Below are 17,677 nucleotides of genomic sequence, written 5' to 3' on the forward strand. Positions count from 1 at the left end.
CTAAACCACTTCTGGCGTAACGGAACACTGTGATGGAAACCAGAGCACACGGAAACACTGTTTACCTTCCTGTCACAGTGGTACCTATTAATCTACTTGCACTGGTGTGGTTTCAAACTGCTGGGTTGGCAGAGGCAGGGACAGAGCAACAGGAGCTCAGTCCGCCATGCAGATTCAAACCGCTGACCTTCTGATCAGCAAGCCTAAGAGACTAAGTGGTTTAGACCACAGCGCCACCCACGTCATTAAACAATGACACTGGATATCAGGATAAAGTCTGGACAACGGCTTGGAAGGTTTGGGGAGGGGCTCAGAAACCTGGGAGGACCATACAACACTTTGCGGCACACAGGAACCTCCCTGAAGACAGGCACCCTGTGTCCCTATGGGATCTGATAGGAGACAGTGGATATGTGTCACGGCAGGAGTGCACACAGTGCTTGCTCCTGTTTAACAAGCCTATTTGTAAATGAAATTAACACTGCAGGAACACCAGGACTCTCCCATGCTCTCTCCAGAGGAAACCAGAAGAAGGGGAAGCCCATAGAATGTGGACTGATTGGCCAAGTGGTGAACATAGCTGTCAACTTTTCCTTTTTCTTGCAAGGAATCCTATTCGGAATAAGGGGATTTCCCTTTAAAAAAGGGAAACGTTGACAGCTATGGTGGTGAAGGTACAGTGGTACCTCTGGTTACGTACTTAATTCATTCCGGAGGTCCATTCTTAACTTGAAACTGTTCTTAACCTGAGGCACCACTTTAGATAATAGGGCCTCCCACTGCTGCTGCACCGCCGGAGCGCAAGCAAAGTTCTTAACCTATTTCTGGGTTAGCGGAGTCTGTAACCTGAAGCGTATGTAACCCGAGGTACCACTGTACAACAATAGGCTCCCTACATGGACTATTCCTAGAACCCTTCCTGCAAAATTTTGCATCAGTTGAAACTTCTGAGAGCTTTTTAAAGAAGCTAAGCCAAGCACGCTCTGATTCTAAGAAGTCCCATTTGAAGAATAATTGAAAGGCTGTTCTAAAATGCAACGCCTGGGCAACCTGTTATCACACTTGGTTTTTCTCAAGCTTAAGTTGTGTTTTTTTTAAAAAGTATTAAATTCAATCTAAAAGTAGACTGCTTATTTGCATACCTATCATATGGGACAGTCTGTATTTGAAAAAGAAAAAAAATCCCACTGACTCTGCATATGCATTGCTAATTGGATGAGGACTGAAAGCTAAGAGCAGGCCAGAAGAAAAGTAGGACAGCTGAAAAAATGACACAGGCGAGCCAGCCCCACCTTTCCATATGCCACAAGGCCCCAGCAGCTGAGTGCAGAGGTCACGGGGAGCAAAGTGGTCCTGGTCCTGGGTTGTTCTGGGTCTTCTAAACTGAAAGTAAGACCTTGACCCAGCAACATCTCATCAGCCAGTGCAGTTCTAACAGCACTGGTGACATATGCTGAGGGTGGGCTGCTCCACAAAGTCATCTAGCTGCTGCCTTTTGCACTAGCTGCTGCTTCCAGACCAACCTTGAAGGTAGGCCAACACAAGCACCTTGAAATTATCCAGTCTTGAAGTTACCAGTGCGCACACCACTGTCACCAACTTGTCCAGGAAAGGCTGCACCAGCCAGAGGCAGTAGAAAGCGCTCCTCATCACTGCAGACACCTGGGCCTCCAGCAACCATGATGAATCTGGTAGCACTCCCAGGCTATGAACCTTCTCCTTCATTGGGAGTGCAGCCCCATCACAAATAGGTTACTGAGCAAGCTACTGGACCTGGAAACCACCCATAAACAGAGCTTCTGGCTTAAGAAGGATCCAATTTCCGTTTGTTAACTCTCATCCCACCCACCACTGAGTCCAGATACCGACCAAGGATTCACACAGCCAAAGCTGATTCAGATGTCACAGAAAAACAGAGAAGTGAGTCTTCGATGTACAGGTGACATCATGCCCCAAATCCCCCAATGGTTTCATACAGGTTTTAAATAGCGTTGGAAATAATATGGAACCCGAAGAGCAATCAGCCAATGCTACTCTCTGGAAATGCCCCCATGAGGAAGAGTGGAATAGTGGTTGGGAGCAGCAGTGCTTCTGAGTACCAGTTGCTGGACACCAAAGGAGAAGAGAGTGCTGATTTGGTTGGATCCTGCTTGGTGCCTTTCGCACAGGCATCTGGGTGCTCCCTGTGAAAACAGGATGTTGGACTAGATGGGCCATTGGCCGGAACCAGCAGACTCTTCTTATGTTCTTAGGTAACCACTATGACACAGTCAGCTCATGGGAAGAGAAGACTCCCTGGAAAAGACCCTGACGTTGGGAAAGATTGAGGGCACAAGGAGAAGGGGACAGAGGACTAGATGGTTGGACAGTGTTCTCAAAGCTACAAACATGAGTTTGACCAAACTGCGGGAGGCAATGGAAGACTGGAGTGCCTGGCGTGCTCTGGTCCATGGGGTCACGAAGAGTCGGACACGACTAAACGACTAAACAACAACAAACAACAACATGACACAGTGGGCATCAGAGGAGGAAGGGAATGATCATCAGGGACAGGAAAGAGGGACAGAGGCCAGTGTTGCCCTTGGCACCCCAGTTTTAAGATTTTAAGAGGCAGGGGCGACTCCCTGACTGTAAAAAGTATAAAAGGTGTGTGGCTGTAACATGCAGCTACCTTTATTTACCTGTAAGATTCGTCCTGCTGGCAGTCAGCAAAAGATCTCCTTTGTTGAAGAGCTTTTGCTTTTAGCCTGGTTTCTGTCCATTTATTTCAGGTCCATTTCCCACCTGGGAATGAGTGGCAGGGAACCAATTTTCCCATGACACGTTTCGTGCTGATTTGGCTGACTTAGGATACTGGAGATGCGTACACACCCTGCTGCAGAAATAGTAAGGGGCCTATGACCCCAGACCACTGGTCTGCATTGACTAATAACATGCAGAACTTGCCCATTTTTAAATGCTCTCGGTACTTGCTAGAGGTACGATGCTCTTCAGCGATTCCTTGAACACAGGAGGCATATCACCACAGGTCCCACCCCACAATGTCTGTTCCTGCTTGGCACAAGGTTGCTTGAAGGACCCAGGTATGGGATTCAATTTCTCCCCATGGGGCTTTCTGGGTTTCATGATCTTAATCACAGCAACGGTGAAGCTGTTATCTGTGTTAGGATAACAGAGATTAAAACTACAGCCTAGGTTTCAACCTCTGTACAAGCTGCAAGAAGCCAGGATTTTCTCAGGGAGGCCATAGCAGCTGTGCATTATTGTTCAAGTACTTGCTTCTCTGCTCAGTATATTGCAGAATAATGGGAGAATGGAAAGAAGATTTCATGTTATAAACACTGTGATGCACAGTTATCCTAATTGGCAGACCATTTGGGGAATCCACAAAGACTTATTTCCCATCTCCTTCTAAATATATTATTAATATATGGCTTCTCTTCTCTCTCTCTCTCTCTCTCTCTCTCTCCTCTCCTCTCCTCTCCTCTCCTTGAGTTCCTTGGGGGTGTCCAACTTCGTATTTTGGAAGGTCAGTCAGTCTACAGCTTGCACCCAGACCATTCTCCCTGTACGTGTTACAGAAACTTTGTGAGTACAAAGTTACACAACTTTTAGAAGACATCTGAAGGCAGCCCTGTATTGGGAAGTTTTTTATGTTTGACATTTTATTATTTTTTATATTTTGCTGGAGGCTGCCCAGAGTGGCTGGGCAAACCCAGCCAGATGTATAAAAAATAAAATTATTACTATTAATGTTATTACAAAGAGCATAAGTACAACCTTACATCTTCTTTCCCCCCAAAAAAACTCCAGCCACCCCAATATGTCTAACCACCTTCACTAGCATCTGACAAAATTCTGGTTTTAAAAATGCATTATAAACCCAGACTAATTCTTTAATCCATAGCAGCCAGACTCCTCTCTCTCTCTCTCTCTCTCTCTCTCTCTCTCTCTCTCTCTCTCTCTCTGTGTGTGTGTGTGAAGCTTTTCATGCCTGACATTTAATGCAAATTAGCTGATGAGGTAGTTTAGGCTGCATGACAGCAAATGATTTGCATAGAAACATAAACAACAGTTAATGAAAATTGTGTGGGCCGAGTCTTCCATGACAAGTGACAAATGAACAGGCTTGGTGATTCATATTCTCTGTTTGTCTAAAGATTACCTTACCATAACGCCACTGGCATGTCAATCTTAAATAGTCGAGAGAGGCTTCTGCTTCTCCGGTCGCTGAGCCCTGGGCTGCTTCATGCAAATCCCTCAAGGGAAGAAAAATCAAGCCGCGCAACTGAGCAAGAAAGCTAAGCACTTCTTAATCCACATTGATTTCGGTGGGAGAGAGCTACACTTCTGCTGTTTGATGTCCAAAATTTTGCTCTGGCGCTCTAACCACACCATATGCTTGACCTTCATCCTCTCAAATTTTTAAAATTAGATTTTAGAAGGGGGGGGGGTTGGCCAAAGAGGGACTCAGGTGCCCCTGATGAAGGACATAACCAGATGAAGGACAAAGGCCAGAGACGAAAGTAATGATGTGTGATCTGAGCTAACAACAGGGACAATAATGCAGGTCGTTAATAGGTCCAGGAAACGTGGCACTAATTATGAAGCGGTCAAAGGGAAAAGTCATTTTGACGCATGTGAAATAGAAGTTTGATCCTTTTCCTGAAGGGTTCAGGAGCCTCCAAACATGAAGATTGGTCTAATTGGAAAAGGAGGAAGACTGGGGGAGAAAACCAGAATGGTCTTGGCCATGCCCCTGCGAACTCCTCGGCCACCAAGGAGTGGTCTCTGTTGGGCAAGGGATCCTTCCATGAAGGAGCAGGTTTGAGGTTTTCACTCCTGACAGGAGCAACGCTGAAATGGTTATATATTTAATGGGAAAGCAGTTACCAAATTCAGTGACGTATTTCCAGCTGAATTTATCTCCAGTAAATTCAGCCACCTGCTCTCTCTCTTTCTCTTCTCTTCTGGGATTATGCATGATGTGCAAACAACAGGCAAAGGCTGGTCTGTCAAGGAGCTTTGAGTGTTTCCCCAGAGGAACCACAAGCAACAGCTCAACAAGTTCATTCTGTGGAAAACTGATAACATCAGCGCAAGGTGAGTGTTACTGGCAAAAGAGTTTGTCCCCAAAGCTTCATCTGAGACAACAAGCCACAGTGAAACCTCTGATAGCCAAAGGTTACTACCGTATTTTTCGCTCTATAAGACGCACCAGACCACAAGACGAACCTAGTTTTTGGAGGAGGAAAACAAGAAAAAAAATATTCTGAATCTCAGAAGCCAGAACAGCAAGAGGGATTGCTGCACAATGAAAGCAGCAATCCTTCTTGCTGTTCTGGCTTCTGGGATAGCTGCGCAGCCTGCATTCGCTCCATAAGATGCACACACATTTTCCCTTACTTTTTAGGAGGGAAAAAGTGAGTCTTATAGAGCAACAAATACAGTACTTTCCTCATTCATTTCCAACTGTTTCTCTACAAAAGGGTAACAGGCTGCCCTGGCTGGGTTTGACCCCTGTTTCTGAGACATTCACAAGATGACTTCCTGGACAGCTGAGAGCTGCCATCAGAGCAGCCAAGGTATAAATACAGTACTGTATATTCCTTCTCTGCTGAAAAGATAAGGACTGAGGCCTGTAATACAGTGAGGTTGGAATGAGGAGCTATAGCCTCTCCTCATGACTAGGTAAAAGGTAATGGACCCCTAGAAGTCCAGTCAAAGGCGACTATGGGATTGTGGCACTCATCTCGCTTTCAGGCCGAGGGAGCCGGCATTTGTCCACAGAAAGCTTTCTGGGTCGTGGCCAGCATGACTAAACTGCTTCTGGCGCAATGGGACACCATGACAGAAACCAGAGTGCATGGAAACGCTGTTTACCTTCCTGCTGCAGCGGTACCTAATTATCTACTTGCACTGGTGTGCTTTTGAACTGCTAGGTTGGCAAGAGCTGGGACAGAGCAAAGGGAGCTCACCCCGTCACGGGGATTCAAACTGCTGACCATCTGATTGGCAAGCCCAAGAAGCTCAGTGGTTTAGACAAACAGTGCCATAACTATATCACTTCAGATGGGGAATAGCAACTTTGAATGCTCTCCTGCATTAAACACCTCATCTACCCACACCTGTAAGCAGCCAGTGTGGCACAGCAGTTAGAGCGTTGGACTAAGACCTGAGAGGCTAAGGTTAAAATCCCCAGTCAGCCACAAAGCTCTTTGAGTTTGGTCAGTCAACCAGCTACAAATTTACCAAACGGTAATATCATCTAGACCACATTTTACCAGATTCTCCACGAGAATACCATGGGGAGCTTTGTTGAAAGCCATACTGAAATCAAGATACATTACATCCACAGCAACCCCCTGATTCACTAAGCTTGCAACCCTATCAGAAAAAGAAATCATTAGTCTGGTATGACTTGGTCTTGAAAAACCCATGCTGGCTCTTAATGATTGCAGCATCCTTTTCTAAGTGCTTGCAGACGGACTGTTTAATAATCTGTTCTACAAGGTTTCCTGGTATCATTGTCAAACGGACCAGTCAGGAGTGGCCTGAGCCTTCTTTTTCTCCTTTTCGAAGGGGACAGCATTTGCCCGACTCCAATCTGCAGGGAGCTCAGCTGTTTGCCAAGAATTCTCAAAGATTATAGTCAGAGGCTCAGAGATTACATCTGCAAGCTCCCTTAGTACCCTTGGGTGCAACTCATCAGGCCATGGAGATTTGAATTTGAATTCTTTCATCATTTTTTCTATTGTCACCAGGCTGGAGACTGTTTTCCTTTTGGGCAAAGTAGGTGTTGAGCAGTTCCACCTTTTCGCTGTCACCTGATAGCATTTCCCCACACTTTCCACACAGCAGACTTACTATTTGCTTGTTCTTCCTGTTGCTTTGAACATAGCAAAAAAAAGCACACCCCACCATTTTTCTTATTTTTAATCTCATTTGCAAGCCTGAGCTCATTCTCAGCTTTAGCCTCCCTCACCTTCTCCCCGCAAGTGTTGGCTTCTTTCGTGATTTGTTCCTTCTTACATTTCTATACATGCTCCTTTTAAATCTCAGGTTTTCCTTTCCCCAAACTTAAAATCAGTTTGCAACATTTCCACGTTCAGGTTGTGTTTTTTAAAGTCCTCACAAAAACTGTCTGGTGTTTGAGTTCACATTTCTCTTTATGTACACATTTTGTGTACATAAAGAAGGACAGATTGTGAAGCTGAGGCTCCAGTACTTTGGCCACCTCATGAGAAGAGAAGACTCCCTGGAGAAGACCCTGATGTTGGGAAAGATGGAGGGCACAAGGAGAAGGGGACGGCAGAGGACGAGATGGCTGGATAGTGTTTTCGAGGTTACCAGCATGAGTTTGACCAAACTGCGGGAGGCAGTGGAGGACAGAGGTGCCTGGCGTTCTCTGGTCCATAGGGTCACGAAGAGTCGGACACGACTAAACGACTAAACAACAACAACACACATTTTGTGTAATATACACATTTTTGCAAGCATTTCTCCCTAATATAGTGTGTTTCTGTATGTCGTTTTCACTCGTATGAGTTTTTATGTACACTTTCACCTAACATAGACGTTTCTGCATGCATTTTAGGAGGTTAGACTGCACCGCAAATTCAGAGAAGCTGGATTCTGAAGGACATTTGTGTTCAGTACACATATTGTTTCAGGAAGTGTGAAAATGAATTTGTCTCCCATTCCTTGTTTTTTTTTTAAAAAAATATACATTTAAACAGCTGCCACAGTACTGTCCATGCAGAAGTGTGATTGCAGTGCACAGGGAGGGTTTTTTTTAACACCCTCCCCCTGCTGTGGTTCTGAGGAAACTTCTGGAACCCTTCTCCTGACAGGAAAGGAGTCTTTCTAGGCTTCTTTCTCACCACTGTAAGAACAGGATGCTGGACTAGATGGGCCAGATCCCACAGGCTCTTCTTAAAATCTTATGAGGGATTCCTTCATTGTGGAGCCAATGGGAACTTCAGAGAGGGGATTTTTGCCTGGAATATGACAATGAGAACAAGGTTAGCCCCTTCCTCATGTACAACCATCTCTGGTTCTTCTTGGGGTGGGAGAGTTCCCACAGCAGCTTTCTATTTAAAGAACAAAAAGCATGCCCTGCACGTAATCTGCACCACGTTTGGTTTGCCCCTGAGTTTCACGGTCAGAACCTGTACCTTGGTTAAAGTGGTACGAAGCTTCCCATCATTAGTTCTCCAAGCCCAGCAGCTTTTCACAGCTTCTGAGAGCCAGTGTGGTGTAGTGGTTAAGAGTGGTAGTCTCTTAATCTGGTGAACCGGGTTCGCGTCTCCGCTCCTCCACATGCAGCTGTGACCTTGGGCTAGTCACACTTCTCTGAAGTCTCTCAGCCCCACTCACCTTTGTTGTGGAGGAGGAAGGGAAAGGAGAATGTTAGCCGCTTTGAGACTCCTTCGGGTAGTGACAAAGCGGGATATCAAATCCAAACTACTACTACTACTACTACTACTACTACTCTTCTTCTTCTTCTTCTTCTTCTTCTTCTTCTTCTTCTTCTTCTTCTTCTTCTTCTTCTTCTTCCTTTCAGGCGACTCTACATTTCCTACATTGACTCATCCGCCGCTGAGCTCCTCCAGCACGTTGCGAACGATGCTGGAGCATATTATAGAAAACACAGTTCATTCAGGGCACCAGGCACATGGGGAATTTCGCAGTGGCTTCACATTAACTGAGCGAGCGAGTAGCAAAGAGCACATCCAACATACCCATGAGGATATCACAGGAGACTCTTCCGTGGCAGTGAGCAAACTACTATCTAGGGAAGTTCATTTGCCGTTCCTTTGCCTTGTTGACAACCTCCTGAGAAGCTTCCAAGGAACTCTAGAGCAGTGCTGGCTTGTGAGGGTCCTGTGTGGCAGAGGTAGTGGGGTTCTCTCAGCAGCAGCTGTAGAGCTGCTTTTCATTGGGATGAGGATGGAGCAAGGTGATGGAGGCAAGGTTTGTGAAGGTCCCAGGTGGGTGGCACTGTGGTCTAAACCACTGAGCCTAGGGCTTGCCGATCAGAAGGTCGGTGGTTCAAATCCCCGTGACGGGGTGAGCTCCCATTGCTCCGTCCCTGCTCCTGCAACCTAGCAGTTTGAAACCACATCAAAGTGCAAGTAGATAAATAGGTACTGCTCTGGCAGGAAGGTAAACGGCGTTTCCGTGTGCTGCTCTGGTTTGCCAGAAGCGGCTTAGTCATGCTGGCCACATGAGCCGGAAGCTGTACGCCGGCTCCCTTGGCCAAAAAAGTGAGATGAGTGCCGCAACCCCAGAGTCGTCCATGACTGGACCTAACAGTCAGGGGTACCTTTACCTTTACAGGACTTTTGCCACCCCGTGCCCAAGGGCCAATGAAGGATACAACATTACTGAGGCACAGTATTAAAGACTCTGCCAGATGCCCCTAAGTTTATTGCCTTAAGATTCTTGCAGAGCCCAGCTCTGTTCTCTGCGTGCCTTTTTCAGTCTCATGCTAGAACTGCAGACTTTTCCACACAGACACCTGGTTTGCATCATTCTTTAGCACTAGGGAGAGGGATCCCATTCAGATACTGTGCTTGTTGGCCATTAATCTTTCTTGATCATCTCTGGGTAACATGCCTGCCCCCATCCTGTTGCCATTGGAGTTTGATTCCCCTCCTGTAAAGTTAGCCAATCCAGTAACACACCAAGAAGAAACACAGCTTCAGCAGTCATGTCCATTTCAGAACTAACAGTAAGAAATTCACCATCTGAAGCTGTATTAAGCTACGCCTGGTCATTGGTCCATTGTTGTCTGTTCTGACTGACAGGCAGTAACTCTATAGGGTCTCAGAAATAGGCCTTTATCAGCCTGAATACCTGAGATCCTTTGACTGGAGACACCAAGCACTTAACCTGAGACGTTATCATGCCAAGCGTATCCTCTTGTTATGGGCTGTCTCCGCAGTGCAGCCCTGCAAAATAAGCAAATAGAGCAAAACTGATATTTACCTGTGTGTTCTGGGGTACTGTGTGTGTGTTCCTGTCACCAGCATCAAGCCAAAGTAAACGGCCTTTTGTCTATAACCAAATCAAAGGAAAATATCAGGCTAGCAAACACCTCCCTAGCTGCTCTGTGGAAATGCCACACAATATTTCAAAGCGGCCAGTAGATGGCAGAAGAGAACTACTGATCCATGCAGTCGGCAGAACAGTTTAGGATCACTTCAAACCTGTGCATTCCAGTTTTTCCAGAGAATGCAGTTTTCCTAGCACATTTTCTCAGCCAGGTCACAGAATTGTAGAGCTGGAAGGGACCACCAGAGTCCTATATCCCAACCCACTGCAATGTAGGAATCTCGAACCCATGACTGTGAGATTATGAGTCTCATGCTCTACCTCAGTCTAAATGATCAGGGCCATGTTGCATCAGTATGCTGCCCCAGTGTCTCTTAAACTGGAAGAAGCAGTTGTCAGACAAGGACTTGGGAGACCAGGGTTCGAATCCCCGCAAGGCCATGAAGCTCAGTGGATGACCTTGGGCCAGCCACTGCCTCTTAGGCTAGCCTACCTCACAGGGTTGTTGTGGGGACTGAATGAGGAGGGAGAGAACCATGTACACAGCTCCTTTGGAGGAAAAGGTGGGATAGAAATGCAGTCAATATTAAATCAATGAGATTGTCTCATCTGTTTTTCTGTGGGGATGGTTGGTGCTCAAGTCAGCAACACAACCCCTTTTCCTGAAAGCAAGGTTAGATCTTGGCATGGACACCATTCTGTGCCTAGTGAAAGTCAGCATTATTCAAAAGCAGGTGATATGTTGGCCTCAGGGGAAAGATCGTCCATCTGCAAATTTTTGTGTTTACATATATTCCTTTATCTTTCACATGATCACCTGACTTTTTCTAAAAGAGTTGCTGCTGGGCTGTGCTCTCATTTGTTTCCAGTGGTTCACACAGTGCTTAAAATGCTTCACTTCAGTTTCCTCAACATTGTTGTGCTTTTTTAATCTTTCGGCAGAGTTTCCTCTACTTACTTCTACCCTCATAGGTTGCTGATTCTCTACAATGGTTCACTTGCTGTCTTCACCTTTGTGCTTGTCTCCCTTTTTTAAAAAGCAAGTACATTAAGAAAACACTAATACCGCCCTGAGACCTCCAGGTAAAGGGCGGTATATAAATTCAATTAACAACAACAACAACGATGATGATGATGTTAAAATGGATATAACTCTCCTGGATAAGTGTCAGGTTCATTATATCAGCTATATTCCATCATAACCCTATCACATTTGAAACATTGCTGATTTTCCACCTTGCCACAATTTCCATTCTATCCAAGGTAAAAATATTTATAATTAGCTGCAGATCATCATATATAACATAGATCAGGGATGAGGAGCCTGCGGCACTTCATATCTTGTTGGACTGAAAGTCCCATCCTCTCTGTTTGCCATGATGGGACTTGGGAGTTCAACAACATCCTGAGGCAGTGGCGTAGCGTGGGGGGTGCAGGGGGGGCCGGCCGCACAGGGCGCAACATCTGGGGGTTAGGGTTAGGGGGCGCAAATCCACGGGTTAGGGGGCGCAAATTACTTGCCTTGCCCCAGGTGCTGACAACCCTGAGGACCACAGATTCCCTGCCACTGATGTAAATTATCCTCCTAAATCAAAGCTTGGAATCTTGTTTTCTCATTCCTTCAGTCTAAAGCAAGAAGAATTTTTCCTGTTATGGGTATACTAAGTTGAGAAGGAGAAGCAATTCTCTTTTTTTTATATATATATAAATATTTATTAGGGTTTTTGAATAAAAGAATACAGTAATAATGAACATTATTGCTTTGTTTTGACAAAGTTTCATGATATCCTTGAACTTCCTCATGTTTCCCGCTCCCACTTACATCATTCATAAATTTTTGTCCAGCAAATTATCATCTTATTTCCAAATCTGTAACCACTTACTTAAGTACAATAAAATAATTCTCCTGCAAATTTGTTTCTCTTAATCTCTCTTATCACCAATTCCTGATCTATTTTAGTGATGGCCAATTATTTATAACCAAGCATCCTTCTTAACATTCCACTAAATCACAATATTTCTGTAAATAAATCTTGAATTTCTTCCAATCTTCTTCAATCCTTTCTTCTCCCAGGTCTCGGATTCTGCCAGTCATCTCCGCCAATTGCATATAGTCCATCAGTTGCATCTGCCATTCTTCCAGTGTGGGTAGATCTTGAGTTTTCCAGTTCTTAGCGAGTAGTATCCTTGCTGCTGTTGTTGCATACATGAAAAATGTTCTATCTTTCTTTAACACCTTCTGGTCGACAATGCCCAGAAGAAATGCCTCTGGTTTCTTAGTAAAGGTATACTTAAATACCTTTTTCAGCTCATTATATATCGTTTCCCAGAAGGCCTTCACTTTAGGGCAGGTCCACCAGAGGTGGAAGAATGTTCCTTCATTTTCTTTACATTTCCAGCATTTGTTATCAGACGAATGGTATATTTTGGCAAGTTTAACTGGGGTCATGTACCATCTGTATATCATTTTCATTACATTTTCTTTCAAAGCATTACATGCAGTAAAATTCAACCCAGTGGTCCATAACCTTTCCCAGTCCTCAAACATAATGTTATGCCCAATATCCTGTGCCCATTTTATCATAGCCGACTTAACCATTTCATCTTGTGTATTCCATTTCAACAGCAAGTTATACATTCTTGAAAGTACCTTAGTCTTAGGTTCTAACAGTTCTGTTTCCAACTTCGATTTCTCCACCTGGAATCCTAACTTTTTGTCACTTTTAAAAATTTCCTTAATCTGAGCGTAATGTAACCAGTCTCGCACTTTATCCTTCATTTTCTCCATACTCTGCAATTTCCAATTATCTCCGTCTTTTTCTAACAGTTCCCAATATTTTGGCCAGTAGGCTTCCATATTGGGTCTTTTCCAAGCCTTAGCTTCCAAAGGTGAAAGCCACCTTGGAGTTTTATTTTCCAATAAGTCTTTGTATTTTGTCCAGACATTAAACACTGCTTTTCTGACAATATGGTTCTTAAAGGCCTTGTTGATCTTAGCTTTGTCATACCACAAATATGCATGCCAACCAAAAGCATTGTTATAACCTTCCAAATCTAACACATCAGTGTCTTCGAGAAGTAGCCAATCTTTTAGCCAGCAGAAAGCTGCGGCTTCATAGTACAACCTTAAGTCTGGCAGGGCAAAGCCCCCTCTTTCCTTTGCATCTGTTAATATCTTAAACTTGATTCTGGGCTTTTTGCCCTGCCAGACAAATTTGGAAATATCTCTCTGCCACTTCCAGAAACACTCAGTTTTGTCCACAATTTGCAATGTTTGAAACAAGAACAACATCTTTGGCAGCACATTCATCTTAATCGCAGCAATTCGGCCTAACAGAGAAAGCTTCAGTTTAGCCCAACTATCCAAGTCTCTCTTAATTTCAGACCAGCATTTTTCATAATTATTCTTAAATAGACTCAGATTTTTGGCTGTTATGTTGACCCCTAGGTACTTTACCTTCTTCACCAATGATAATTCTGTTTCTCTCTGAAGGAGAAGCAATTCTCCACTAGTTTGTTACTGGAGTAAAGGTCCATTGGATGGCATTCAACTAAGTTTTACTCCGAGTAAATACAGTGGTACCTAGGGTTACATACGCTTCAGGTTACATACGCTTCAGGTTACAGACTCCGCTAACCCAGAAATACTGCTTCAGGTTAAGAACTTTGCTTCAGGATAAGAACAGAAATCGTACTCTGGCGGCGCAGCAGCAGCAGGAGGCCCCATTAGCTAAAGTGGTGCTTCAGGTTAAGAACAGTTTCAGGTTAAGAACAGACCTCCGGAACGAATTAAGTACTTAACCCGAGGTAGCACTGTACACTGAAATTGATGGCGCTAAGTTAAGTCATGTTCATTAATGTCTAGTCTGAGTTTTGCCACAGGATATACCAGAATGGCATCTTACTTTTACTTCTTTTATAGTGGGGTGAAATTAGAAGAGAGGGAATGCCTTGAGTCTAGTGCTTCAAAGAGTACTTGAGCTCTGTCATCGTTCTCTCCCAAGGATCGCTCAATTTATGCAACCATTGCCCTTGGGTGAACCAGGAAGCAAATCCGGCTTAGCAAATCGACGGTCATTGGGTGTCTTTCTGGATGTGCACCACTAGAGGGCAGTAGGAACATTTGAAACCGCAGCTATCACTGGCTATGCTTGAGATTTTAAGTATGTCAGGCTTGCTTTCTGGTAACCAAGCAATTCAATAGGGAAGGATAAGGATTTCCTGGAATATGTGCCCTGCCAGTCAAGTTAGGCAATTCAGCATCTCTTAAATGTTTACTGCTACATTTTATATTCTGGGAGTCATAATCTGACATTTATACAGAAATTATTAGAGATACAAAAAAGGTAAGATGATATATTTTGTTTTCTGGAACCAATGTGGCAAAAACTGCTAATACTTATGGCTCAGAAATAAAGCTTCCAGCAGTTTTACTGGTTCTGATCCTGCGCTTTTAAGAGCCTTATGACATGCCAAAATTGAGCATGCAATACCTTTTTTGGCCTGGATGTGAAGAGATGGGGAAAAGATTCTCCACAATAACACCTGCATTCTAGGTTGGTATTAAAGGCACAGGAGCAGGCCAGGAAAGAAAGGAAAATTAGCAACCTCTGAGATTATGAGTCTTTCTCCTATGAATGGTGGGTGGTTGGTTGGCTTATAACCTTTGCATTGTTTTGATTTGCTGGTCTAGTGCTCATTATTTGTGTTTTGGATTGTATAACTGGTTTGATGCATTTTTAAATGCATTTTTAATTTGTATTGTGTACCACCTAAATAATTATACTGATGAATACATATACTGTATAACAATACACACAGCTAACAAAAAGGCCCCCAAACTGATTAAGCACGGGACTAACACATGACTCAACGGTAGAGCACATGATTTGTGTATAGATTGCCTCAGATTCAATCCTGGCACCTCCAGTTAAATGGTCAGGCAACAAGCAATGGGAAATTCTTGAGAGCAATGGCCAGTCACAGAATGAACATAGGAAACTGCCTTGTTCTGAGGTCAGCTATTGATCATAGAACAGTTGTATAGTTGGGAGGCATCCCAGGGGTCATCTAGTCCAACCCCCTGAATTTGCAGGAATCCCAGCTAAAGCATCCATGGCAAATGGCCATCCAATCTCTGCTTAAAAGCCTCCAAGGAAGGAGAGTCCAAGAGAGTCTGCTCCACTGTCAAACAGCTCTTACTGTCAGAATGTTCTTCCTGATGTTTAGTCGGAATCAGTTTGAAGAGAGTCAGTAGGGTGGGGGGAATGGGGGGCTTTTCAGTCCCATACTAAGAGACACGAAAGCTAAGACGAAGTATTATATCAAGCACCTTTTACGGGGTTTTTCCACACATGACACTAAAAGCCCTTTTGAGCTTCCTTGTCATTATTCATGTGGCTATATGAAAGCAGAATAGCAGGCCCAGCAAAGCCCCTCTGTGCCTTTGATTGCTTCATGACCAGTGGCGTAGCGTGGGGGGTGCAGGGGGGGCCGGCCGCACCGGGCGCAACATCTGGGGGTTAGGGTTAGGGGGCGCAAATCCACGGGTTAGGGGGCGCAAATTACTTGCCTTGCCCCGGGTGCTGACAACCCACGCTACGCCACTGTTCATGACCCCTGGCAATGGCCCACACTCAGTCTCTCGGACCCAATTATACAAAACACTACACCTGATGGGTTTGTGCCTGCCACACAGGACTTAAAGGCGTAAGGACTCTGCTTTGTGGTTTGGGGGTGGGAGTGATTTCACGACTGCAAAAACAAGAGCTCTTGTGGACCAAGGGCACGTGACTCCAGGGAAGGCCAGATCTATATGCTTCTTGGATGCCTGCAGAATAAGAGGGAGTGGCTTTCTGAAGTTGGTGACTTTGGCCAGGGATAGAACATAGCGGGGCCAAAGTGTTGCCGCCAGCATCCCTTGATGCCCGAACATGCTGTGCCATCTGTAATACTACCAGTGCCTGGAATCGCAGCTATAGTCAGTCACACTAACTAACCAAAAGTAGGGTTGCCAGCTTTTTTCCTGGAAAGGCTCTTTTACCACAAGCAGAAGTGCAACAGCCTTTACCCCCACCTTCTGGATTCACGGAGCATTGCTAAGTGTGGACCATGGGGCATAGTCCTCCAGTCTTTTTCTAGCTGGGTAATTCATTCAGGGAAATTTGAATTGGGTGGGTGATCTGGCTAGGATATCGGAGAAAATAAATCAAGGAGACAGGCTATCTGAAATATCGTGAATGGGGGCAACTGAAAGGGAATTGCGTTGAATGTTTCAGCTGAGGCTGATGGGAGTTGTAGTCCAACACATTTGGCAGGCAGCAGGTAGGCGGAGGAGACCCTCTTGCATTTGTTCTCCTCTATGGTAGTCCTTGAGAGAACACAGTCACCCAGAGACGGTGCTAGTTCTTTCTGATTTAATTCCAGTGGCAAAGAGTCATCCCGAGAGCTCGTCCTCCTTCTCTCTGCTTCAGAGCTGCCAGAAAAGGAATGTTGGGAGCCAAGTTGGTGCTGAGGGCAGCAAGGAGCATCTAACTTATAACACCTGGCACTGTAGCAACTGGCCCGGGCAGGAGAGCAAAAGTGGCAGCACTGGCAGGGGCCCAGTGCAGCTGTTCTTTGCCCTGTGATATGTCTAGCTCTGCTCAGGAACATGCCAGGCCCTGTCCTCTCAGCAGGGGCTACTAATTGGGAAGGACAGACGCCTCACGCACATAGCGCTTTGGCAGGAATTAGGAGGGCAACAACAGCTATTGTACAACAAGTTTTTTTTAAAAAAGTATAGACGGACACAACAACTGGCTTTAATGTTTTCGTTCCTGTTCCGACAGTAGTAAAATTGCCGACAGCTTGGCAGAACAGGGCTTGCTTTGACTGGCAATGGAGGTGCTGAAGCCTCTTTATAGCCGTGTGTCCCATTTCACCTTCCAGAGGGACACAGGTGGCTCTGTGGTCTAAATCACTGAGCCTCTTGCCAACTGGAAGCTCAGCAGTTCGAACCTGCGCGATGGAGTGAGCTCCCGTTGCTTTGTCCCAGCTTCTGCCAACCTAGCAGTTTGAAAGCACACCAGTGCAAGTAGATAAATAGGTACCGCTGCGGCAAGAAGGTAAACGGCATTTCTGTGTACTCTGGCATTCCTCACAGTGTCCCATTGCACCAGAAGCGGTTTAGTCGTGCTGGCCACATGACCCGGAAAGCTGTCTGTGGACAAACACCTGCTCCCTTGGCCTGAAAAACAAGATGAGCGCTGCACCCCATAGTTGCCTTTGACTGGACTTTTACCTTCCAGGGGTCCTTTACTTTTTACCTTTACTTTCACCTTCCAGAGCTTTATTCCAACTACCCTCATTCCAGGAAGTTTAAGTAGCTACTGCAAAAGGCTTGGGCCTTCTCTGCAGGTGCCCCAGGACTGTGGCGTGACCTCCCGCACTTGTTAAGCACATGTTAGCCAGGGGGTAGCCAGGATAGTGCCCAGCAAAGTGTTTATGAAGACTTTACAAAGGGGTCAATAGGCTCTCTGGTTTATTAATTCCAGAGGAACTGCCCTGTTTTGAGTTTCTTGCTGGAATAATGTATGAGTCTCCAGCAGCTTCAAAGACAGACAAAATTATTATGGCA

This window comes from Podarcis melisellensis (assembly GCF_964234715.1).
Source record: "Podarcis melisellensis genome assembly, chromosome: 1".
In the NCBI taxonomy this organism is placed as follows: domain Eukaryota; kingdom Metazoa; phylum Chordata; class Lepidosauria; order Squamata; family Lacertidae; genus Podarcis; species Podarcis melisellensis.